The following is a 24776-nucleotide window of genomic DNA, read 5'->3' as shown; positions in this document are numbered from 1 at the left end:
AGTCAGTCAGGGCTGCTCATGTAATCCTGCCTTTGTGCCGGGATTATAACAGCAGTGTAATCTGTCCTGCTGGGCGCGGTCAAGGACCTCATGGCACAGATCACAATACATGAGTCACGACATCATTTTATCACAATATAGTGAGACATGATCCTGGAGCACCAGCACAGTGAAAAGTAATCATGTAAAAAATACTGTGGTATCTTGCTGGATCACATTTATTGTAATCATTTATCCAAGATCGAAGTACTTGAAGTTCTCAAGACAGCTCGGCCTTTTTAAATCTAAATCACGTTTTTCTGATCGCAGAAGGCAGCATTTAATTGAGCAGCGTCACAGAGAAAATAGTCCAGCAAACCTGGACAAAAGCAGCAGGCCCTTCCAGCTTCTTATCTTCCCTCTTGTCCACTTAGGGGTCAGTTTAATCATGTTGGCCTCTTGAATCAATAAGCTATTTCCCCAGGTCAGTCTGAGCAGTGGGCGGGGCCTCCAGCCCGCTGCTTACAGGGTGTGTACACAGCTGACACACAACGCCGCAGCAAACAGCCGCTTCAACATGAACTCATTAAGATAAATGCAGTGTCTCTCACTAAAATGTGTAGGCATGGTAACCGGCTTTGGCTCTGAGATACACCCCCTTCTCTCTCTCTCTCTCTCACACACACACACACACACACACTCACACACACACACACACACACACACACAGGCTGCTCACCCTCCAGCCTCCAGAGCCAGTGTGGCTCACTCCCTATTTAATAAAGAGGTGCTGCAGGCTGGAAGCTCCGTGAGAAGACGGTCACCTCCACCAGCAGCAGCCCACCTGTCAACGGAAACACACACGCCGCTTCTGCTGAGGACCGTCACACCAACAGTTCCAGAAAAACCGCTTTTTCCACCTCAGTTCCATAATGAAGGGGAGCAGAGGCCATCTTTGCACACTCACTCACAGTAAGCAGGACGGGTCTAATAGCCTTTTAAGGAGTGTCCTTAAGGCCACCTCTCCACACACACACACACACACACACACACACACACACACACACACACACACACACACACACACACACACACACACACACAAACACACACCTTGGGGTCAGGTCTTTGGGACCACTGAGGCAGAGCAGGCTTTTGCCCTACACGGTTAATCCTGCAGTGGAAAATGTCTGTGAGGTCCGTCTCAGATGACCACAGCAAGAGATGAGGGCCAGACCAATATTTGAGATAATCAGAGCTATACAAGCCAGTGTGTGTGTGTGAGTGTGTGTGTGTGTGTGTGTGTGTGTGTGTGTGTGTGTGTGTGTAGAGCCCTGGGGTGTTGAGGGTCCAGCTTCGTGTGTGTTTTTCCACAGACATGGTTTTCAATAGGCTGGACAACTTTTCAAGCTTTATCCTCATGGCCATTCAGTCTAGACACAGAAAGTAGATGAGCAGCTCGATGTGTGTGTGTGTGTGTGTGTGTGTGTGTGTGTGTGTGTGTGAGTGTGTATGTGTGAGTGTGAGTGTGTGTGGGTGTGTGAGTGTGAGTGTGTGTGGGTGGGTGTGAGTGTGGGTGTGTGGGTGGGTGGGCTCACAATATTCTCTCGACCTTAGCAACACATTTTCATAAATGACATCATTGTATTTCCTTTTCCCAGATTCACGTTGTCATTTTACCCAAATTCCATGTTTCATTTTAATCTGTTTTTTAAGCGTTCATTTTTCCACCCACAAATGCTTCATAAACTTGATAGAACAAAGGAAGTTCTGCGGTACAGAGAGACCAACAAATTGACCCTTCTGGTGAAGTGGCAGCAGCAGCAGTCGTTATTTGGGCTGCGTGGAAGGACAGCAGCGCTTCAGGATGATTCCAGTTGCTGCCTGTGGCCCAGAGGCAGCGTGAGGGCAGGGTTCCTCCTGAAGTCACACCAGAGCCTTCTAGCTGCGCAGGTTCAGCTCAGGCCAGGGTTTCTGGAGTGCTGAGCTGGTGAGAGATGATTTGTACAGTTTCCCTGTTCATGATCTTGTAGCTGCCAGCTTCTCGTGTGAGGCTCACCTAGTTGGACTAAAAATCCATGGGGTCCGAAAGTAACTTTCAAGTTACACACTATTTCTTTTAAAGTCTCCAGGCTTTTCTGAACAAAGCGATAAAGATATGAGAGTTTTGAGGTGCAAATGAATGAACGTGGCTGGTTTGGCCACAGCAGAGGGAGGGGAGCAGTCCTGCTGGAGAGTGAAGCAGCAAGAGCGCTGCTCTCGGGTGTGGATGAGTGGTGCTTCTCGTGTGCGTGCAGCAGGTGGCGGGGCGAATTACCACAGGACCCTCCCCAAAACGCTGCCATCCAAGAGAACCGTCGCTTCAGGGTAACCAAACATTTCTCAGTCGCTTCGACTCTAACAAAGGCAGCATATGGTGGGAAAACCAGAAATTATGATTCTCAGAGCCTCTTGGTAACCAATTAGCTCAGGTGGAGTCGCCCACAGCACAATTCTGTCACCAGGAGCCCCACCACCACACAGAGCCCCTCCAGGTTCACTCCGTGCACTGGGCTCGTCACTGTCTGGTTACATTTTCCTGCCATTTATGTTCCAAGCCACTGCAGGATACTTGTGTAGCTTTAAAACTTCAAATCCCTATAAATTATTCAGCGTGTCTGTAGGGGCTTGTTGAGGAAGTGCAGCAACCCGACACACGTCTCCACCACGTGAAAGACGTGTAATAAACGACAGTGTGCCAGAGACATTCATGATGACAAAGCAACATGTGGGGACTTGAGGCCAAACAGGCAGTTTCCTCTTCAGGTGCAACGCTGAACGCCATAAAAGGATCCGTCTCCATCACGACCTCATCATTGATGAGCAGCAGCTGAAATCACAATGTAAAGCTGTGGCAGGATGTCAGCCGACTGGACATGTGATCACGGGACAGAGCGCGTATCCTGGGACTGAACCAAACCACATTTGTAGCGTGTCTCACCCAATCACGTCTCAAGGTGTGTAAGAGCTGGTGCCACTTGAAAGGGAGCAGGAACAAACATGGGACACAAGACACGCCCGGAAAGCTATCTTTCCCAGATTGAAAGCTCATCGAGGGCATCAGAAAAAGAGTGAAAGCAGCTTTGGAGTTGGAGCCTTTGTGAGCGTGACATCAAAAGCTCTGCCTGAAGACAGAATGGGGCTTTGTGTTGTGGGTGTGTGGGCGGAGCTCCGCTGTTTGTTGTACTAAAGTCACTGAAGAGAACCAAGAGCTGCACTTCTACACTCAGACATTTCCCAACCCATGTTTGGGGTCAGGGTGACAACCTGGACAGTTCCCTCAGCCAGAGGAACAGGAGCCACCCTCCATCCACCACCCTCCACCCTCCATCCACCACTCTTCCTGTTTCAGGGTGGTGGGGGGCTGGAGTCTCTCCCAGCTGTCACTGAGTGGGAGGTGGGTCACTCTGAGCACATACGAAGCCCGACGACCACTCCCACTTCAGCTGATTAAGAGCTGCCAATCAACCTAACGGCCGGCACCCAGAGAGAGCCTACACAGACAGAACCAGAACCTTGCTGCTGTCAGGCATCTCTGCCCCCTCGTGAAGTTCTATAACTGTCAAATCAAATTATTGTTTTGAATGGTTCTACAAAATGTTTGACTTCTGCATGTTTCTCTACGTGTTCTGTATTTAGCCTCTGAAGCCCTGAGGGTGCAGGAGGCCAGGCCCCCCTGCTCATCAGCTCTCTGCTCTCTCTGGGGGTTGAAGGAAAGTTACTGGAGGTCTGACGAGGCAGCGAGTGGTTGGAGCAGCAGGAGGCAGGCGGAGCAGCACCCAGCACCATCAAATATCCTTTACTTGATCATAAAATCAAACTTACATCAGGCGCGTGAGGACAGAGAGAGAATATAAAGTCACTGTTGCAGGCGTTTTATCTACGACATCAGCTGACACAAGGGAAGGTGTGCTGCCGTAGCTGAGCGTGATACTTCACCTCCTGGTGCAGGATAGATTTGTTTTGTGGTCTGGACTGCGGCCCAGTGATAGGCTGGCCAGCGGCGAGCAGATAATCGCCGTGCAGCGGCTGCTTAAACAGGTAATCAGGTTAACTGATGACTGAGCACACAACATTGTGAGCTCAACAAAGGGCCGGCAGGAGGCTCACAATAAACACCGCAAGGATGCTTTGGGCCTGATGCAGGGAACAGTTACCCTGACAAAGAGAGGAACGGGACCAGAGACAACAAAGGTGTCTTCTCAGAGCAGGACGCAGCAGCGAGAGAACAACGGCGCACACCAGAGCCACAGCAGTCTGCTGGCTCATGGCAGGAATCCAAACAATTCACCACTGAAGACCTTTGAACAGAGGCCCTTAGATGTGGTGGTGAAGAAGAATGTTCATACAGACCAGGACACACGGTCTCGAGTTGTGTTTACAAAGTAAATATGGGAACATATCAGTGGGCCCCGACTCTCCTCTTCCTGAGCCACCTCAAAGGTTAGAGTCCTACTGCAACCTGCGGTGCTCAGAGGAGCTAAACTCCAACTGACGTCCACGCTAAACCCCAGGCACAGCGCCCTCTACTGCACCAAGGGAGAACAGTTCCACAACGATGTTCCTGCGCCATACACTCTCTCTCTCCACGCACAAGGAGACAATGTGAGCTAGTGGACGACTTCCTGTTTTACCTGCATGGACAAAGCAGGACCCTGCATGGTGATCAGGTACCACACAGTTTCAGCCTTTGAATGACAAAACTAAAAGAAGACGAGTCCAAATGAAAGTCTGAGATAAATTAAAAGCTGAGATCGACGGACGCGTAGAGGCTGAAGCGGCAGCGTCGCCTGCACCTGGGAGGCTGAAGCGGCAGCGTCGCCTGCACCTGGGAGGCTGAAGCGGCAGCGTCGCCTGCACCTGGGAGGCTGAAGCGGCAGCGTCGCCTGCACCTGGGAGGCTGAAGCGGCAGCGTCGCCTGCACCTGGGAGGCTGAAGCGGCAGCGTCACCTGCACCTGGGCTGATCTTCTCAGTGGACTCGCTCACTGACACTGAGATCAGTTCCTAATGTTGCTACCAGAAGACCAGGATGGTCAGCAGTGCTCACACCCAGAGGAGAACAGTGGGGGGGGGGGGGTCCTACCCTCAATCTACACACCTCCGCAACACTGCACTGGTTTGATGTTACCGTGGTAACACAATCTGTCCACCTAAAGACACAACCTGGCAGACCTGCATCTGAGCATTTCTCCAGGTGATGACACACACCGCCTCCCCAGGTGAGAACAATGCAGCAACTCCGCGCTGGCAGCAACGACCACGAGTAGCAGGAGGGTGTAATTAAAGTCCTTCAGTGCCGCTGCTGGGGGAGACACGCTAACCTGCTCCCAGCACTCGTTCATCCTGCTGGACAGTGGCAGCTTGTCACTCATCACTAACACTAAAGGGGCTTCCGTCCTCCATCTTATCTTCTAAATGGTTTCCTCGCGTCAATCCAGTGTCGTCCGGTCCAGAACTAAACCCTCCACTGCTGAGACGACATGGAAGCTGGAGGGAAGAGTTGAGAGAACTTTGATGTCCTCTCATCTTTCTGAACAGCCAATATAGCATTAGACCTGTTGCAAGTTTGGCCACAAAGTCGCAGCAGACATGACTTTTGAGCGGCTGACACGTAATCAATTGGCAGCGGCGGTGGCGGTGGCGGCGGCGGCGCGGGGGCTCTGCACACCGCCACCCAGCACAAACACAGATAAGAAGTCATTACTTTGCCTTGCAATCACTAAACCTGCTGCCCCCTGGATTTGCTTCCAGAAAGTTCCGTCAATACAAAATCTTGTTTTGACATCATTTAAATTTAGAAGCAACGAGTGACAAGAAGTCAATCTGAGCAGGTGCAGTGACATCACCTTTGCTCCTGGTCAGGTTGGGACTCAGACGTGCCCTGAAGCAGAACCACTGCTCCATCGTAAACAGAGAGGAAGAGAATCCTCCGTGTTCTTTGTGACAAAATGTGCTGACATGGACCCCGGCAGTCCTGCTGTCACATTTCTCAAGGTCAGTAATGTGAGTCTGGCTTCTTCATGCAGGCCCAGGCCACATCCTCCATGAGGGGGACGATGCCATGTCGTGACATGGGAACCCTTATAAACGTGTTAAGAGCCGGCGGCATTTGCATTTTGGACGCTACTGAATGGAGGCATTTGTTCCTCTTCCTGTGCCTCCCTGAAAGACTCCATTAAAGGAAGGTTTAGCAATCGCTCTGTTTGGGACATGTTGAAGTTTAGGCTGCATGGAAAGAACATGTGACGGAACATTTTCCTTCAAAACACTTTGTTTTTCACACAATACTTCGTCTTTTTTCATTGTTTCAGTAATTATTCTTGAATTGTTGGGATTCATAGAGTCAAGACAACAACTTTTGTTAAAGCCTCAATGAAGCTTAAATAACACAAAAGTAAACAATGCATCAAATACCATCATGGATGATGGATGAATCACGTCATGACCCGCAGCGCCTCAGCTCCCACTGAGTCACACCCTCGAACACCACGGCCTGACCGACGCCATTTCAACCAGCTTAAAATCAAAGTGCACGTTACGCAGCTTTGGTCTTAATTTTCACCTCACTGGTTTGTTTCCCATTCAAAACTGTTCCATAACCTGAAAATACCACGTGATTTATCAGGTCCTTGTCTCAGCATTTTGGCTTCACAACATGGAAACTCAACCTGGACTGGCTGGCACGCCCGCTCCCCCCAGACTGGCTTCACTGGGCCGCTCCAATGGTGTGGGGTCATTCAGGCAGACAAAGGTTTATTATATCTGTTGGCAGATATTCTCCTCAGCTGACGGTAGATGAGAGGTTTCTTTTCCGTGTCAACTCCCAGTGAATGACAGCGCTGCAGCATCAGGAGGACGTGAAACTCAGCAGCTGTGTGTTTAGGAGATGATGTTTGTGTTCGCAGGTTCTCAACTCAGTTAAAACGATGGTGAGTGCAAATGCAGCGAATCGATAAAAGCAGACGGAATATGATTTATGCCCTTTTCCAGGAGCAATCACGTACAGTAGCCTGAATAATGACCCCTCACACTTCTCACATGTCAGCACGTCTCCCCTCGGCAGAAGCTGATTACAGCCGAACGGCGCTCCTCGCTGCTGTTGGCCTTATTAATGAAGGCTTTGATTGATCTTTGATTGGATCTCACGCTGGGATCCCAGCAGGATCTGAGGTCAGGCTGAGACTGCCTGCCATCCTTCATCTCCAGACACTAATGTCTACTCCTCTGCTACCTGCTGCCTCCCTGGACTCTGCAGCGGCTCCACGATGAGGCTGACGACAACAGGAGCAGATGAAAACCAACCAGAGTGAGCGAGGTTCCCATGGTGGCGTGCTGGGTGTTTTTGAGTTGTTTTGCTTTGATGGAATCATTCGTATTTTTCTACTTTACAGTCAGAAGATTAAAAACCAACGTGTGTGTGATGAATTTATGGAGATAACCGCCTGGTCCTTTATAGCTGAAGGACAACAGGAATAAAAAGATTCAAATGTGGGAGTCCACATCTAAGCTGTGGCTTAGCAACCATTTGGAGGCTTGCAGAAACTAGATAAATCGTACATTACATGCTTGACTACCTTGGATTAGCTACTGCAGCCTCTGCCAGCTCGCCGTTCATGTTTCTCTGCTTCTGTTCTGATGCATTCAGTCCAGATATCAATAAGAACACATCCAAGGCAGAGAAACGTGAAAGTTCAGCTACGGGCTGCTCGAAACTACGGGCATGTTTCTTTTTACAATCCAGGTTTGTCCTGAGCTCCGTGTTCTGGCCTTCGAAGCTTCAGTGTTAATTACCTGTGAGTCATCGAAGCTGCTGATGTCACTAACAGTCTTCAGCTCAGCGGTTCTCAGGTGATTGGCCAAACTCCTCTCACCAGCCTTGTTTGGCTTCCAGCCCCTTGACTTGCTCCACATGAGGTCTTTGCGGCGTTCTCACAGCCTGGCTGTGGTCACGGGTCAGACGACAGCTGCCACTCACAGGGCGATCAAGTTGAGGCCCCGCCAACAAGTCACGATGATTCGTGCTTTGATCATGAGTCAAATGCTCCTGCAGCCTGAGTGAGGATGATTGATGGAGCCAATCAATCGCCATCCCATACTGACTTGAGCTTCTATTGCCATGGCAACGGGTGGAGCTTCGAGGCCCTGAAGCATCCATGTTACAAACATCTGTTCCATGACGCCATTTTGAATGCTTCAGTTTAGGGCTGCAACGACTAGTTGACGTTGTCGACAAAAATCGATAATAGCAATAGTCGGCAATAAATTCCATCGTCGACTATATTCGCCAGACGCGTTTTTCCAACAGAGTGAGGCGTCTCACTTGATTATGATCTCTGCCGTGAGTCGCGCATGCGCAATAGCGTCTCTTCTCTGAGCGGTAACATTCAGGAACGCAGCGTCAACATCAGGTACGCGCACCAAAACTTCTAAAGTCTGGTAGCATTTTAGCCTGGATACGGAGAATAAAAAGACTACTAGCTAAGGTTGCTGAGCAGACCTTGGTGTCATGGCGGTGACGCAGGAACATTTGAAGAAGCCCGTCGGGCAGTTGAACGAGACGGAGTCTGACTCGATTCAAGTGACATTCAAGCAGGACGGTTTTAGGACACATTGGACATTTTAGAAGCGTGTTTTCGCTACAAAAAACTTTACTTGATTTTGATTGATTTATTTGCCTGTCCCTAAAAAATGGACAGAGCTTTATTTATTTATGGATTTGTGTCTCTGCTGGGCCTCATTGGTTTTAGACAGGACATTTTTATTTAATTTTTGTTCGAATCCGCAGTGTTGAATAAAAGATGTATTTTTCATTGTACCCATCTTTCTTGTGTTTATTATCATTTGCCACATAATTAAATCAACTTCATGCTAAATTTCAGAAAAAATTAATAATTATCTGATGAGTCGACTCATCGTTTCAATAGTCGTGACTAGTCGACTACTAAAAGAGTCGTTAGTTGCAGCCCTACTTCAGTTTTAATTTACTGAAATGTTAGTCATCCACCACAGTTACTCTTTCTGGTGATGTAATTTGCTAAATATTAACTTTAAAAAAAGGAAAAGTAATGTAAACAGATGCCACAGGCTCCATTTTTGTAGTCTTAATTGTGATGCGGTGAAGTGTGTCTGTGCCTGTGTGTCCTGCTTCCCCTCAGTTTAAGATCCTCTTCCTCCCCAATCACACCTAACTAGCTGGGCGCTAGCTAGCTGCGGACTCCATGAAGACCCGCCCCTGTCTGCCTCTGATTGGCTGTTGTTCATTCTTTGGTCATATGAGGGTCGGATGTTTGGTCAGACCAACAATGACGGGCTCAGGGAAGAATACAGGTGTGTGAACCAAACAGCAGCAAACATTTTATCTGAAGTGACGATTTTGACTGACGCTGCAACTGCGTGATGGGTTTTCATGTTAGAGAGAAGGCGCAGTTCTACATCAAACCCCCCGATGGGATTGTTGTGACGCCTCTCTCAGGCAGGGGTGACTTATTGTTTTGTGGATTATGAAATGCAGTCAGGTCTCAGTTTTAATTGCAGTATATAAGAGTGTTTTAGTGCAAGACTATTTTTGAAAAAGTTTCCTGGCACTTGGATTTACTACCCAAGGACAATCAAGCTGAAATGAGTCGTCGGTGGTTGTGAACAGAGCCACGGCTCCAAACACCAGTAACTACGAATGAGACCGTAAATGAACCTGGACCAGGACTGCCGGCGCTCTCTGAATATTGGAATGAAAGAAATAACTGATGAGCTATCGTCCTGAGAGTGCTTTACTTTTTTCTCTCCCTGATAGGAGAGGGATCCTATGGGGGTGGGGGCTATTGATCTCCTGGCATGTGAGTATTGATCAGCATCAGCTAGGACACTGCGCACAGCTACGGGCTGAATCATCATCAATGACGCCCTACTTGCCTGAATCACATTGGATTCAGGCGCATAAATCATGAACTCCAGATGAATCAGCAGTGACTCCAGAACAATGTTCTGTTCTGTTCCCCATATATGTGAGAACGCTGCAGAACCAAGAAACAAACACCACCAACACGCCGTGACATCAGCGAGTGAGGCTTTCCACCACAGCCTCCATGGTGATCGCTTCGACCGAGGACATACAGTGAATTTAGCACAAGCTCTTGGGGCACGGCTGAATTCCTGTGAGAGCCTATTGATTTCTAAAGTGTACATTGGGAGGAGGCGGGGAGCGCCCGAGCGAGGCAGCAGCCAACCACAGTTCATCTGAGATCCATACAGCCGCCGCAGGAGCAGCGCCGGGTCCAGCTCCCTCTGCCCTCGCCAGTTAACGCTCCTCCCATGACGGCGGGAATAAACAAATGTGATGAATGTGCCCCGTCGTGACCTCGTATTGATTTTCAAATATTGCATTCAACACTTTCTTGAGAAAATCAGGTCATAAATCTTTCTTTCCTTCCACTATTGAAGTGTAAAAGTGCAACCCCTTAAAATTCCTGTTCTGTTGTTTTAATGTTCTTGTGAATCTCTTTGGAATGTAAACAATTAGGACCCCCCCCCCCCCCCCCCCCGGTCACAGTTTACTTCTCCTCCCACTCCCCCCATCCTCAGTACTGAAGCAGGTAAACACCATCTCCTCCAGCCCTTAAATGAAGATGAACGAGGACAAACTCCCCAATTAGACTCGGTCGATGACGGTCCAAGGGGACGTCAACGGTCCTGTGTCCTGCCTTCCAGAAGGACAGGAGCGTGAATTTGTCTCTGAATTAATTCATGTGTTCACACCCTGGGGTCTCAGATGTGAATGTGCCGAGGCAGCAGAATGATGCAGCTCTAATGATGATGGCTGTGGACTTGCTGCGCTCTGCATTCTGGGGCTCCAGAGCTGGTCGGACAGGGACACGTCCCCCAACACGCGTGTAACAGACAGAAGAAGAAACCACACAGTATAAAATCACGCAAGTGCTCTGGAGCACCTTCCTTCCAACAACCCAACCACGCCAACACGTGCTTGGGTCAAACACGGGCTTCATCAGGACCCCACTTCCTTCTAAACACCAGCAAACAAATGTGATTGGATGATCAGGTTCAGGAAGTGACATCATGTCATATCTGCAACCCGATGAAGAGGGGAGCAGGTCTCATTCAGCCTGTCTTGATCTTCACTTCTTACATGTACAGTGAATCTAGAACAACATTTCAGGCTTGAGATGCTTGGTTGGTTTGTTTTGGTGAACGAGATCAAACGCTTGACTTCTCATTTGTTCCTCCTTGAACAGTCGTTTTGGTTCTCCTTTCCCCCTGTTTTTACACTCCTTCTCTCTTATGCTTTTATTTAATCCAGTCACATAATTCTCTCTCTGAGGGGATTAACACCCACAAATATTTTTGAGTGTGTAACATGTTGGGGTTTTTTCCATCCACTTCCTGCTTTACTCACCAGCAGGAAACTAATGACATGCAGACTTATAAATCTGCATCAGCACACACACACACACACACACACACACACACACACACACACACACACACACACACACGCCTGATGTGTTTACCACCAGCTGTTGCCTGGGTTTGAAACAGGTTGGTAGGGAATATGGATTTCAGTTAAGAAACAAACCACTAACAATGTCTATTGTTTACCAAGTACTGCAGTACTTCAAGATGCAACTTGCCCTTTACTACAAATTTTACAATTCAATGTACTAAAAGTAGAGGTGCAATTTTACAAAAAGATAACGCAGCTACATCAACTCATCTTCATCTGGAACGTGTGAGAGATTCTGAATGGTTCATGTTGCCTGTTGTTATCACACCATGTTCATGGAACACAATGTGCTGCTGTGTTGGCTGAAGAAGAAAAATCCCCTCTCCAAGTCTTGAAGTGACAAACTGAGCATCCGTCTCTCCCTCTCTCTCACACACACACAGACACACACACACACACACACACACAGACACACACACTATGATCTGAACACTAACAGCCTGTCAGGAATGTTGTTTACTTCATGACTGCGGACGCTTAAACCTTAAACTAAACTAAACGCGTAAACTGTTGCGGGCCCTGCATGGAGGTGCAGCGTCCTGCAGGAATGCGGTGCAGGAGAGTCGGCCCTTCACTGAGAGGCACAAAGTGCAGGGTTAATAGCAGTGCATCTGGCACACGTTGCTTCAAGCCCTTCACACTGCAGGTGGTAACGAAAAAGCGGCACTCAGGACTTTAAGAGGCCTCCATGTGTAAGTAATGACATTCAACACGGAGCACGAGAGGCAGACCTGCCTGCAACCTTCGGTCCCTCCTGGTTCCACCGGTGCAGCAGCAGGAACCAGGACGGCTACAGATGGAACCGCGCGCTAGCCAGAGAGGAGATCCTGGTGTTTTAAGAGCAGGTGCACCAGAGGGAACTACAGCTCAACCAGGGGGCAAGAACACACACATCCTGGCGGAGTCGGACCTGTGAACCCACTCTCCCTCTCTGGTTGGCTGGTGTTTCACCCACTCTGAAGAAGATGATGACCACAAATCCTAACACGAGGTGCAAACTGAGGCTCAGCTGGGACAAGTAGCTGTTAGGCAGCGATGACTGGGGTGTAAAACCCTTTCAAAACAGGAGGTCGGAGCGTGTTCCACAGTGAGGAACTCATGTGCATTCATCAGCTGTCAGGAAAGTGACAGGGCTCCAGGCCAACAGTGTCAATTATTTTTGCTTTCTGTCTGAAAGCTCCCTGTGTCAACATGTCACTCCACCAGCCCTGTGCCCCCCTCATTTATCATGACCCCCGCAGTGCCTGCAGCCTCTTCTTAGACTATTTTTATGAGGTGGATAAATCACAGACGTGACATCACCGTGACTGGGAAGAGCCATGCTAAGCAGGTGTTATCCCACTTTTAGCGACATCGGAGAGAACACAAACCCACTCAGCACCAGAGCAGCCGCACGCCACCGACGTGACGGACTGGAGAGGCATTTATGAGGACGAGCAAGCACCTCAAAATAAATACGTGCTTGTTTACTCACCTGAAAATCAATCAGGTCTGAGTTTATAGCTCCTGCTGCACGGCTGGGACAATCCACTATGATGATCAAACGTTGTAGCTTTTATTTTGACAGCAAAACCACAGTTTTTTGTAGGTAAATGACCCAGTACCGGCCGGATCAGGCAGATGGAGAAATAAACAAAGGACGTCCCACTACAACTCTTCATCAGTCGATGCGTGGGCAAACTGTCACATCAACAGCTTCTATTATTCTAAGTAGAATCCTCAAAAGGATTTCCAGTTTCAAAGTTCTTTGTTGTATTCCGCCTCCACACAGGTACAGTAGAGCCAGATTCATGCACCTGGAGCAGCTCCTCAACTTTAGTCCTTGTTGAGTTTTCTCCCGTGTGCAGAAATGTGCAGCAATACTTTCTCTACACAACAATTAACTGGTGAGAAAAGCCATCACGCATGACTGAGTAGAAGGTAATCTGCAGTGCTGAGAAGAAAGAGAGGAAGAGCAAGTGGTCTGTGCTGGAGTTCAGGATGAGATTCCTCTGAATCATAATCCTGCTTCTGTTATCAGAGGCAGCGCCATCAACCCCTCTCTCACTGAAGCCAATCACAGTGGCATGAAGTCAATTTAAATGCAAATGTATGTTGTTTTTTTTTAAAAAAGAGGACAAAGTGCACAGAGCAACTCAGGGAGCTGAAGGTGAATCACACGCTTGAGGACCACCCTGGCGTGGATACCAGGAAGAAGACATACTGCTCACAGCATCACGACACGCCAGCGGAACCAGCGGGTCAGGAGGCAGCATCCACCCAGACACAGGCGCCTGTGTTCCGTGTCAGATGGGGGCTGGTGGGAGAGTTTCCAGGCTGAAGCCCGGCGTATCAAAGAAGGATTTCTCCAGGATCACCTCCATTGATCTGTTTTGTTTCCTAAAGCCGCTGCTCCAAGCCTTTAAGCCATTTCAAATTGGCAAAGCTCTCCCTCTGAGAAGGTGTAGCGCTGCCGAAGACCCTGCGCCAGCCCAGACACATCCTCCCCAGCCCTGCCGATGAACCCGTCTCTCTGCAGGGACACGGCGTACATTCACTCTCTACATTCACACAGATATCTGAGCGCTCACTCAAGCAGCTTCAAACTTCCCAGGAAAGAGACAGGACAGATATTTCTGATTCCTAAACTTTCCACGTACGGAGGTTTGGAGTCCAGTGATGGACAGTCAGTGGAAGTCTGACCATTTCCTATGTAAGCAGGAAGCACAACAATGTCCAATATGCTGATCATTTTGGCTGATATTCAGCAATGTCAGCATTATCTGTATAAAAACAACACTGAATGTTCACTTTTTTACATACTGAAAAACACAGTTACCATGAACTTGAAAAAAAAAGCAACCTTTGCACTGATTTACCACTTCCTCATGATGAGCAACGGATGATGCCTGATGAGCAAAGAGCCAAAGGTCCAACGCGATATGTGAGAAAATTACGACGACATCTGCTGACACGATGATGTGCTGACGTTGTCGATCAACCCTCGACACCTCTGGGATGTCTAATGTGTTTGCAAAGCTCCTCCCTCCAGTTATTTTCCAGTGACCAGTGTGCTAGCATAAATATGCTAAGGACTTCGAGCGAGCTAACGGGCTATGAGCGAGCTAACGGGCTGCTACCATCGTCAGCGCTCCACGAGGATATTCAGCACGTGAAAACACAGTCACTCAAACCCTGCATCTGAAAATTGGTCTGGGTTCACTTCAGTAGTTTGGGGGCGTTACTGCCACCTCTCTTCCATTTTTAAGTGAAGTATTCCTTCATTATCAACTGGGTTAATCCAAAACAAACAAAATGACACAACCTGAGCCTGCATGAGGACGATTACCTGTGAGACAGAAGGGTGTCATCATCATCCATCTTTGTGACATTTCTCTCTGATGATTTTTAATGAACTGCTTTTTTAGGATTTATTTGTGACTGTGTATTTAGAAGGGTACACACACACACACACACGCACGCACATGTACACATGCACACACAAGCACACACTGTACAAAATAGTCAAGTGTTTTCTCCCTGTTTGGGATCATGACCAGCAGAAGGGCCTGCAGCTGCATCTCTGTGAGGAGAGAAAACTATTTTGAGAAAAATAAATACAAGACCTGTGAATTTCACTGGAAATGTTGATTATGTGAGCATACAACTCATGAGTAGGTACACAAAGTAATTCAATCTTTCTTGTCTACACCCTTCTCATTAAAGGACAAAGCAGGATGTACGAAAAGGAAAGTAGTTCCTGCTCTGAAATGGTCTGGCGTTCACAAAGAGCAGTTCACTTGAGATGAATCTTAGTGTGGTGGTTCCGTCCACAACATCCTGCATTACAGTGATCAGCTAATGCAATTAAGAAGCATTCACCCTGCCGCTGCCCTCCAGTGAGACCAATCTGGGACTAAAACACTCAGAAATGTTGCACCAAGCTTTCCTCTTCCAGGTCCCCGATACTCCACTGAACAAAAATCAAACCACATGTTCCGAGCTGGAATCGTTTGTGATCCCATGTGAGGTCATAAAAATGTGCTAAGCAAGATGTCTTAGTTTCTACCACCAAAAATCTGAAGCCATAAAAATAATGAGGTCAAGAAGGTTGGCAGTTCATGGCTGGTGGTCTGTGGGTCACACTTGTAAAAAATGAGGACTGGAGCTCCCGCAAGCTGATTAATGGAGTTGGATTCGTACCAGCTTGGCAAGATTCTGTGAGTCAACATTTGCTCTGTCTGGGGTGATACACTGAGAAACAGACGTGCTGAGTTCTGGCGCTCAGAAGAGATGCTAAAGGACGAAGCTGAAGGCTTTCATCCAACCATCAAAACATTCAAGATCTGCCAATCATTCACACGTTATTATGGGAAAATACTTAGAAGGGCCCAGTCAGGACGGATGGTCTCTGTCCAAATGCTAGCATGCATGAGGGTCGATTCATGAGCATGAGAGCTTTGGTCATGAGTTGTCTAACATGATCGAACCTGCAGGACGAGTGGAGTCAATGCATCTGCTGCACAAACCAAAGAGGGATTACAGCTCTTGCCGGTGCGCTAGCCCACTTTGCTAATTGACCACTCAGCAGCTCGACTCTTTGTTTCCCCATTCTAATCATGCTTGATCTGCTCTCTAATCTTCCATTTGCAGGCGAGTGCTGTGTTTGACTCCAGGCCTCGCCGGGCCCGTAAACAGCCTCTTACTATGCAGAGCAGACGCCGGCCCGCGCATGTTCTCACCACGCTCCTCCATCCGCTCCCAGCACCCACCGGAGCCCGGCGTGGACTAATGAGGTCCCTGGGGAGGCCTCTAGATGTCAAGCCGACCCTGTCATACATGGCCCACCTATTACACACCTGAGGGGAAGGCTGAGATTTTATACGTTACCGCGCCATAATTTTGACCTTATCTCTGAAAACGCAGCGACTGGCTGTAACCTTGTGTTCGTTACCTCCACCCGGGAGGTTGTTGTGCCTCCAGATTACTGAGCTGAGCTGCTTCATGGTCGAGTCGTTCAAACCAGAGCTGATATGGCGCCCAGCATCAGCACACATGGACAGAAAGGAAACACATCATCCGCTATTCTGATGAGGGCGCAACAGACACAGGACCTCTGGGGCCAGCGCGGATATGAGGGAGTAAGAGGAGTCTGACACATGGGCGCCAATATCGCTACCCATTTCATTCATCAGTTTATCATCCACCATCATGGACCGACATCAGATTTTTGGGGCTGATGGTGGATGTGATGCTGGCAGCAGTGGTAGGAGTGAAAAACGCTGAAACCCAGGTATCAGCCAAGCCTACACCTGAAACAATCCCTGAAACGTTGTCATCAAAGACTTGCAGCGGAGGTACAGACGCTGGACATGTCACACCGCTCCTTCCCTGAGTCACATGTTCTGTGGAAAAAGGAAACGTAAATCAACCAGTAGATCAGTGACACGCCAATATCAGCTGATCTTATTGGCCACACTGATGTGTCAGTCACACCCTCATTCTGATGATTGTACAAAACACTTTTAACCAAAAATGGCAAATCATGTTTCACACATCGAGACAAATACACTCACGCCATGGGTGAGAGGACGTCCCCGCCGTGGCGTTATGACATCATCAGATGGGGATCTGGTTATGTATCAATTCACAAATCAAATCTATTGTTCTCCAACCAAAGTTCCATCTTCCTACCAAATTCCATCCACCTACTTCTGAGTTATCAGTTGATCGTTCAGTGACAGAGACCTCAAGTCCTTGGTGACCGAAACGCTTCTGGTAGAATCTTCTACTAACACACGACACCACATGACCAAGGCGCCGTTACAGCACGGAAAGTGACAAATCTCCTTACATCTGCCTTGTTCGTGGGGGGGGGGTACGCCTGTCAGAGCATCGTGAAATTAACACTCTGCCATTGAGGAGATTTTCCAGCGATCAATGTGCTCACTGTCATGCAGTAGAGGGCGCTATTCCACACCGTAGGACAGACTGCTAGGCTACTACTGGTCTGGGTGCAAAAACCCACAAAGAAGAAGCTGTGGTTCTCCAGGGGACCTGTGGTGCCGCACCAGGCCCACTCAGGTGGGGGAACGTTCTACAGTCTGGGGACCAGGTCCATTACTGCTGGTTAGTTCATCTCGTCCAACATCAGAGTAACAGTCTTCATGACACAAGTGAAAAAAAAAAAAAAGCCAAACCAAAATAATAAACCTGTTAATCACATAAGAAAGGAAGGAAGGAAGCCATGCCATGAAGGAGGAGGTGTACATCCTCTAGATGATGACGATGAAGACCTGGAAGAAACAATGTGTAATAAAACATGTCAAAAGTCCAGCCCCCAGAGAATTTCAAATCATTTCTACATCTTCAAAATGGCGGTTGGTAGCAAGCAGCTGAACCAGACTACGAATGTCGTCAGGCCAGGGGCAGATGAAGCCTGAAGCTGGTGGCGGCGGCGCTGAAGTCATGTGTTCAAAGACTAACGTTTGCTCTGGACTTCAGCATTTGCATCAATGCTTCCGAAATTGTGGTTTTAATCCAAGTTGACCCGCTGTCGAGCCTGTCTCAGTCTTCAGTTTGCTGCAGACCTGCAAAACTGACGATAACCTCAAATCCCCTCTGCACCACTGAAGTGTTTTCACGTTTGCACATCAGACCACAACTCGTACTTGACTCTCGTGCGTGGTGACGGTCCAGGCTTGTGTGTTTCATTCCATCCTACATTGAATATTCGGGTCTTTTTTATATCTGTTGGACCAAACGAACAATTTCAAGACGCCACCTTTGGAGACGGACTGTGATGAGCAATTCAATCAGAGGAGTACGGGCAGAGGCGTGTTGCACGTCTGTGCTGCGTCCTCTGTGTCCCCTGCCTGTCACGCGTGTCCTGCCTCGTCTTCAGTGCCCTTCACTTCCATGTCCCTGGGGTCTCCTCGTAGCCTTATCCCAGCAGCCACACACAATACCCTTCATGGGACACAAAGCCAATGATACCAGCTCCACTGCTCTATTCTTTACATTTGTCACTTTTATTCCAGGCCTCTTTGTCCGCCTCACCTCTGTATGCATGAGTTCCCTCAAATTGAGCCTGCAATTGAAATGGAAATCGTCCCTGTGTCCTGGTGACTTAAGGGCAATAACTTCTCACTCTTGCAGGCATGGCTGTCATGTTTGTGGTCCCTTGGAGGATCTTACGGCAGTGTTGCCCCTGTTTTACCAAGCTTTTTAACATAAACACTGAGCTGGAGGATGTGACGCACCAGCAGCCGCATCAATCTGAGCAGACACACACCAGCATTACGAGACCAGTCAGAATCAATCAGCGCGCAGAGGAATCGAATTAGCTCTCATAAAATCTGCCCCTTCTCTGGTTCTCTTTATTGGTTATGGCTTTTATGTGAGCATAATCTACACTGATGAATAAACCCGATGAGTTCTGCAGTCAATACACAGCAGCATACTTTCTCAAACAGCCCAAAATATCATCTTTATTTTTGTCTTTGTCTTCATTTTACAGAATTCCTCCAGTTTAAATAGGAAGAAGTCAGAAGCAACAACACTGAAATTGGTGGCAGAGACGCTGGAGGGTTAAACGTGCAACATTGACGCAATATGAGGCAGAAAAACAGCACAAATCACATCTCAGACGTTTCCAACATCACAAACAGCCTCCGTAAAGCATAAAAAGGCAACTAGTGGAGGATGTGTGTACACGTAGGACACACACACCCTTTAATACACTCAAGGCGACAGACAACAGTTGAATATTTCTGGAGTGTCTAGTATTATCCCGGGTAGCAGTACTGAGTTAGAACATCTGGTATCGTGACACTCTAATGGACATATAGTAGAATAAAAGACTGCCTCTGAATGTACTGATGCAAGAATCAAAAGACCCTCAGTCCCTCGGAGGGTGCGCTGCAGGATCAGAGCCCCAACCTAAAATGTTGGGGGTGTGAGAGCCCAAGTCAACGCTCGTGACCTCTGAACCCGCCGGTGTGTCCTTCAACATCAACCCGACACATTAATTGTCGGTGGAGCCGCTGATCAGGAGATGTGAGGGAGATCAGAATAAAACCTTGATTCTGATGATCAGCACTTCTCATCTCTCTCCCCTCTTCAGAGGAAGATTTCCAGCGCCCCTGAACCACGAGCAGCTCTCACAAATAATGTGATAGATGAATACGCGCTCCGCCAGGCAGGAAATGAATATTTCATGTCGCCAAACACATTTCCAGAACATACTGGCTGGAATGTGTCTTCTCTGGCTGTCATCTGTGACAAACATGGAAGGGGGTGCTGGTGGTGGGGGGTCAGGCATGGGGGGGGGCAGGCACGGGGGGGGCAGTGGCGGCCCAGCGCTGCAGCACGCGGCTGCACACCTTCCTGCTGCACCTGCCACTCACATCACCGCTGACACTCACCTGGACCGGGAGGCCGTCTTACTGCACAACTGGCCAATGACAAATGATTGAACAGGCCACTAAGGTGTGACGCTGCTGGTGACCTGCTGTGGTGGGAGATGGACAACTGGACAAAAGTTCCATTTGCAAGGAAAACGTCACAACGCTGCCACAGAGGCGGCGACGCTGTCCAGTCGCACGTCAAGCCTGGTGACGCATTTTAGGAAGGAGGACTTTGGAGAGGCACATTTATCATGAACGTTGACCACAACATTAGCTTTAGCCATGCTAGCTCTGGCCGTTAGCCCAGCTTGTTGAGAAGCTGGTAGCTAATGATGAAACAACACCCCTCAACGTTCGTCAAGCAGGTTTCTGTTAATGTTCAAGATCTAAGCTGAGAAACGCCACGCATCAGCCGGACAGACGCACGCGCAGCCTTCCCACCTACTCTGACGAGCAGCAGCTGGACATGGCACCACATCTGGACTGCAGCGTACATGAGAACATGAGACTACACGTGGATCAGATCCCTCTTTACACTGCAGGGAACCTTGGCTTCTGATTCAACTGCACCAGCACAGACTAAAATGATGCAACAGTTGAATATTTCTGGAGTGTCTAGTATTATCCCGGGTAGCAGTACTGAGTTAGAACATCTGGTATCGTGACACTCTAATGGACGTATAGTAGAATAAAAGACTGCCTCTGAATGTACTGATGCAAGAATCAAAAGACCCTCAGTCCCTCGGAGGGTGCGCTGCAGGATCAGAGCCCCCTACTCCAGTGAAACATCTCCTCAAGTTCATCTGTACGTCAGGTCGTCATCAAAACTCCGACACTGTGCAGCTTTAATCGTGACACAGCTCCAGCCACATCTACTGCTCCGCAATCCCAGCAGGCATCAGCACGACGCTGCTGCTCCACGCCAGTGAACCTGTAACTAGCCTCATTCTAAAACAGCCCCAGTTCTTCATGGCCTCCAGCAGCAGATCAGCTGATAACACCACGCTCACACTGACAATTAGATCTGAAGCAGCAAGTGTCTGCAGCTCACTGCTTCTTATCGCTACAAGCCGTCTGATGCTCCAGAATCCATCCGACAGGGCGAATTAGAGCCTGAAATTACACCGCCGAGGCTGATAAGAGACTACGGGCTGCAGTGTATCAATCAACACGTCAAATATGGGAGATGTGGCTTCCAGTCGAGGGTCTTTCAGCGTGGACTTGGTTTGCTGACGCTTGGAGCAACTCTGGCTCTCACGCAGGCATCGGACCATCTTGTTACCAGGCAGGTGAATACAGCAGAGACGCAGAGGAGGAGCTCTGTCGCCATACCGCCACACACCTGTATGTTCAGGTGAGGCCAAAATCCCAGCCAGGCTTTACCTCTCACATGCTCCCCCCTCGGTGTGGTTTGTGCGTTCGTGTGTGTGTCAGAGAGCCGATCCGAGCAGGTAGTGGATTCACAGCGCGCCCAGAGAAACCAGCCTGTCTGCTCTTACAAAGGACCTTCTATCTCCCTGCATTTTGTAATCTAAATGATTAAAAGGAAGGAAAAAGGCCCATGAAATGCATCAGGTTGGAGCTGCATATTAAGAGGGCTGGCTGACATGGACCAGCTGGGAGATGGTCGACGCTTTGCTCGTCCAATTACTGGCTCTCGCTCAAATTGTTTGGTGAGAAGCATTCGACCTACTTCTGGACACAAAGCACCACTGCCCTGAATACAGAGAGGCTGGGGGCCGCGTGTGATGACGGGCGCTATTAGGCTCTCTGTCTTTGGCCTAGAAATGAAAGCCAGGCACCTCACCTGGTGGGTGTGAATGTTAAATCTGTGAGAGCCGTCTTGTCTTCAGGGGCGGCTCCAGATGATGGCAAGCTGTCATGTGCTACAACAATGGCTGACTGCATGTACTCAACACTCAGCACCCATAATCCTACTCACTACTGCAGTTTTTGCTCTGATTCAGGAAATATTCCCACTGAGTCGCTTCCATGGTGAAGGAAGATCAGTACCTAGCTGCTCTGCTTCTGACTGGGTTTGTCTGACAAGGGAACTCAAGTTGGGTGCTGTTGCTCTCCTCTGTCTGGTTAAAGTGTTGCACAACATGAGACTTGAACAAGTTCATTTCTGTGCTGGTGGAAGAAAGGCAGGCGCTGCCAGCTTTCATCTACTGTCAGTTTCACAGGTTGAAGAATGAAAGAATGGAACTTGGAAAGTTTCATGACAGTTGAATTGCTTGTTAGCCGCCTACGTCATAGCATTGAGTGACCAGGTCATGTGATGCGAGGTTACGGACTGAATCTCAGGCATGAGAAGCGTCCTCTGAGGGTTCTGTTCACGCGTGTGAGGAATCCTTCTGAATATCACCCGCCCAAAACCAGCCTGCTCCATATCCAAGTGCTGGGGGGACCGATGGGAGTGTTTTCTACACTAGATACATCTACATTTATGGGAAATGTGCCACAAAGCATGTTGCTAACAATATAGGGCAAACTGAGAATGAAGCCAGATCCATCAGAAGGAATACAAACATCAAATTATGGGTAAAGAATGAAAGGTTTCTGTGTTTCCTGGTTTCCCTCTACGGGACGCCACTCAACAACACGGATGAAATCAACATTTGCATACAGAGTGAATATTCATATGAAGGGAATCGCTGTGTTAACCCTGTGAGATGCATCTGAGTTCTAAATGCAGCAAACACACCAGCCAACTGTTTCATCCACGGCAGAATCAATCACAAAAGCTGTAAGCAGCCACCGCCGAGGCAATCTTCTGATTTCCTGCCTTTAATGTGACTTTAATCACACTCGCTCACGTCTCATCAATCACCAGAGCTCGTGTGGTATGTTAGCGCAACGGCAGAGAGCGGTGCGCTTCTGCGTGGTGACGGCTACAACAGGCCTGTAAAACACACACGAGAGACGTGAGCCGGACGGTCTGGGAGAGAGCATCAAATCTGCATGCTGAGTAAAAAAGCCTGTTAGAAACATTCCAGAGTCTCAGCACTCACAGCCTCGCAGCACTGGAAGAAATCAGCATCGCTACGTTGAAATCTGCCCACAGAGGAGTTGAGCAACGCCGTTACACACGACTGGGCTACGAGAGCTGGAGATGTGCCGATACAGAGCCGATACTGGAGCCGATACGGAGCCGAAACCGGAGCCGATACGGAGCCGAAACTGGAGCCGATACGGAGCCGAAACCAGAGCTGATACAGAGCCCGAAACCGGAGCCGAGACAGAGCCTATACGGAGCCGAAATTGGAGCCGATAGGCGCCGAAACTGGAGCTGATACAGAGCCAAAATTGTAGCCGATACGGAGCCAAAACTGGAGCTGATAGGGGCCGAAACTGGAGCTGATACAGAGCCAAAACTGGATCCGATACGGAGCCAAAACTGGAGCTGATAGGGGCCGAAACTGGAGCTGATACAGAGCCAAAACTGGAGCCGATACGGAGCCAAAACTGGATCCGATACGGAGCCAAAACTGGAGCCGATACGGAGCCAAAACTGGAGCCGATACGGAGCCAAAACTGGAGCCGATACGGAGCCAAAACTGGAGCCTATACGGAGCCGAAAGTGGAGCCGATACAGAGCCGAAAGTGGAGCCAATATGGGCACCGATACAGAGCTGATACGGGCGCCGTTATTGAGCCGATACGGACCTTGTTGACCGCTCAGGCAGACGACTCAGTGGTGACGTGAAAGCATAGACCTTTCAGTGTTGGAAGGAATTTGTCCTTAAAAACTTTGTGATAAAAGAATGATTTTTTCTGAGGGTTTTCGTGAGGAGCATTGCTGGTGGAAGGGAAACATCCCTGGTTGCAGCCTTCAGTACTAACACAGGATGTTGTTCACCACAGAAACAAACCACCGACGTGATGGTGGGTTGTGGGTGGTGTAGTTGTAAAGAAGTGTAATTCTCAATCAGTGATCAATATTGTCTGCTCAGAAAAACAATCATTTTCACTTTTTCATTTAAATCGAATGTTCCAGGGGCGCCTGTGTTCACCTGCTCTGCCTAATCTGAGCTGTAGCCGGCGGAGGAGGAGGTGGGAGGTGATGAAATCAGCGGCTGGCCGTTTTAATGCATCAAAGTCTAGTCCATAAATGCACTCAAGGCTCAGGTTTGAAGGAATCCCACCGTTTCCTCATGATGGGAAGGACAGGATTCATTCAAACGTTTAGAGATTAAAGCACGTTCCCCTCAACAATGTGAGTACATGCAAACTTCTGATGCTGGTAAATACCTGTGTTAGTAAAAATACTGGCAGAAAGAAATCCAACATCCCCACAAAGTCTAAGGGCTGTGGAGGTTTCTGCTGGTTTCTGTTCACCGTTGGAGCTGCAGCCCAACACCACAGCCCTGAGATGAGCGAGCCGCACCTGCCTCTCAGGTACCAACTTACAGACGGACGGTGATGACGTCGAACGGAGGAAAAACGGAGGAACTCACCTCAGGAGCAAGTCATGTCGCGGCTGCGGTCAGAAAGTTGAAGCAGGTCCTGCGGAGGAGGAGGAAGAAGTGCGGCTCCGCTCCGCTCCGCCTCGCTCGGGGTTGGTGTGAGAAGGAACGTTCCTCCTCCCCGCCTCTGGATGCCGCTGCCTGCTCCCGCCGCCCCCCGCCCCCTCCCGCCTCTGGACCAACAACTAATAGCACTTTCCTCCTGCTCCTGCTCCTCCTCCTCCACAAAGAGTGAGTGGAAGAAAAGAAGCGACCCTAACGCGTCAATAGGGTTTAGGGCCCCCACCCCATGGCAACGCGGGGACCTGCGCGCAACTTCCCCGCGATGTGACGGGAGAGGCGCCTCCCCCACCCCCAAACACGACAGCCACATTATCCGGGGCCTG

The 24776-nt window shown here is 49.0% G+C and overlaps 1 protein-coding gene across 5 annotated transcripts in view; it reads right to left on the bottom strand.

The window, feature by feature from the left end:
• Positions 1 to 24483, bottom strand: part of chl1b (cell adhesion molecule L1-like b) — a 67189-nt gene extending 42706 nt beyond the window's left edge. For 4 of the 5 annotated variants that reach the window (XM_086197456.1, XM_086197487.1, XM_086197497.1 and 1 more), the window contains exon 1: positions 24382 to 24483. The gene's annotated coding sequence lies outside the window, so the exon portion shown is untranslated. The remainder of the gene's footprint in view (positions 1 to 24381) is intronic. The other variant, XM_086197467.1, reaches the window with a different exon arrangement.
• Positions 24484 to 24776: the final 293 nt, after the last annotated feature.

Source organism: Aulostomus chinensis, chromosome 3 (assembly GCF_037954235.1).
Source record: "Aulostomus chinensis isolate RoL2024-O1b breed Wild chromosome 3, RoL_Achi_v1.0, whole genome shotgun sequence".
NCBI lineage: Eukaryota > Metazoa > Chordata > Actinopteri > Syngnathiformes > Aulostomidae > Aulostomus > Aulostomus chinensis.
Note: the sequence above shows the minus strand (reverse complement) of the source record. Positions and strands in the feature narration are given on the sequence as shown.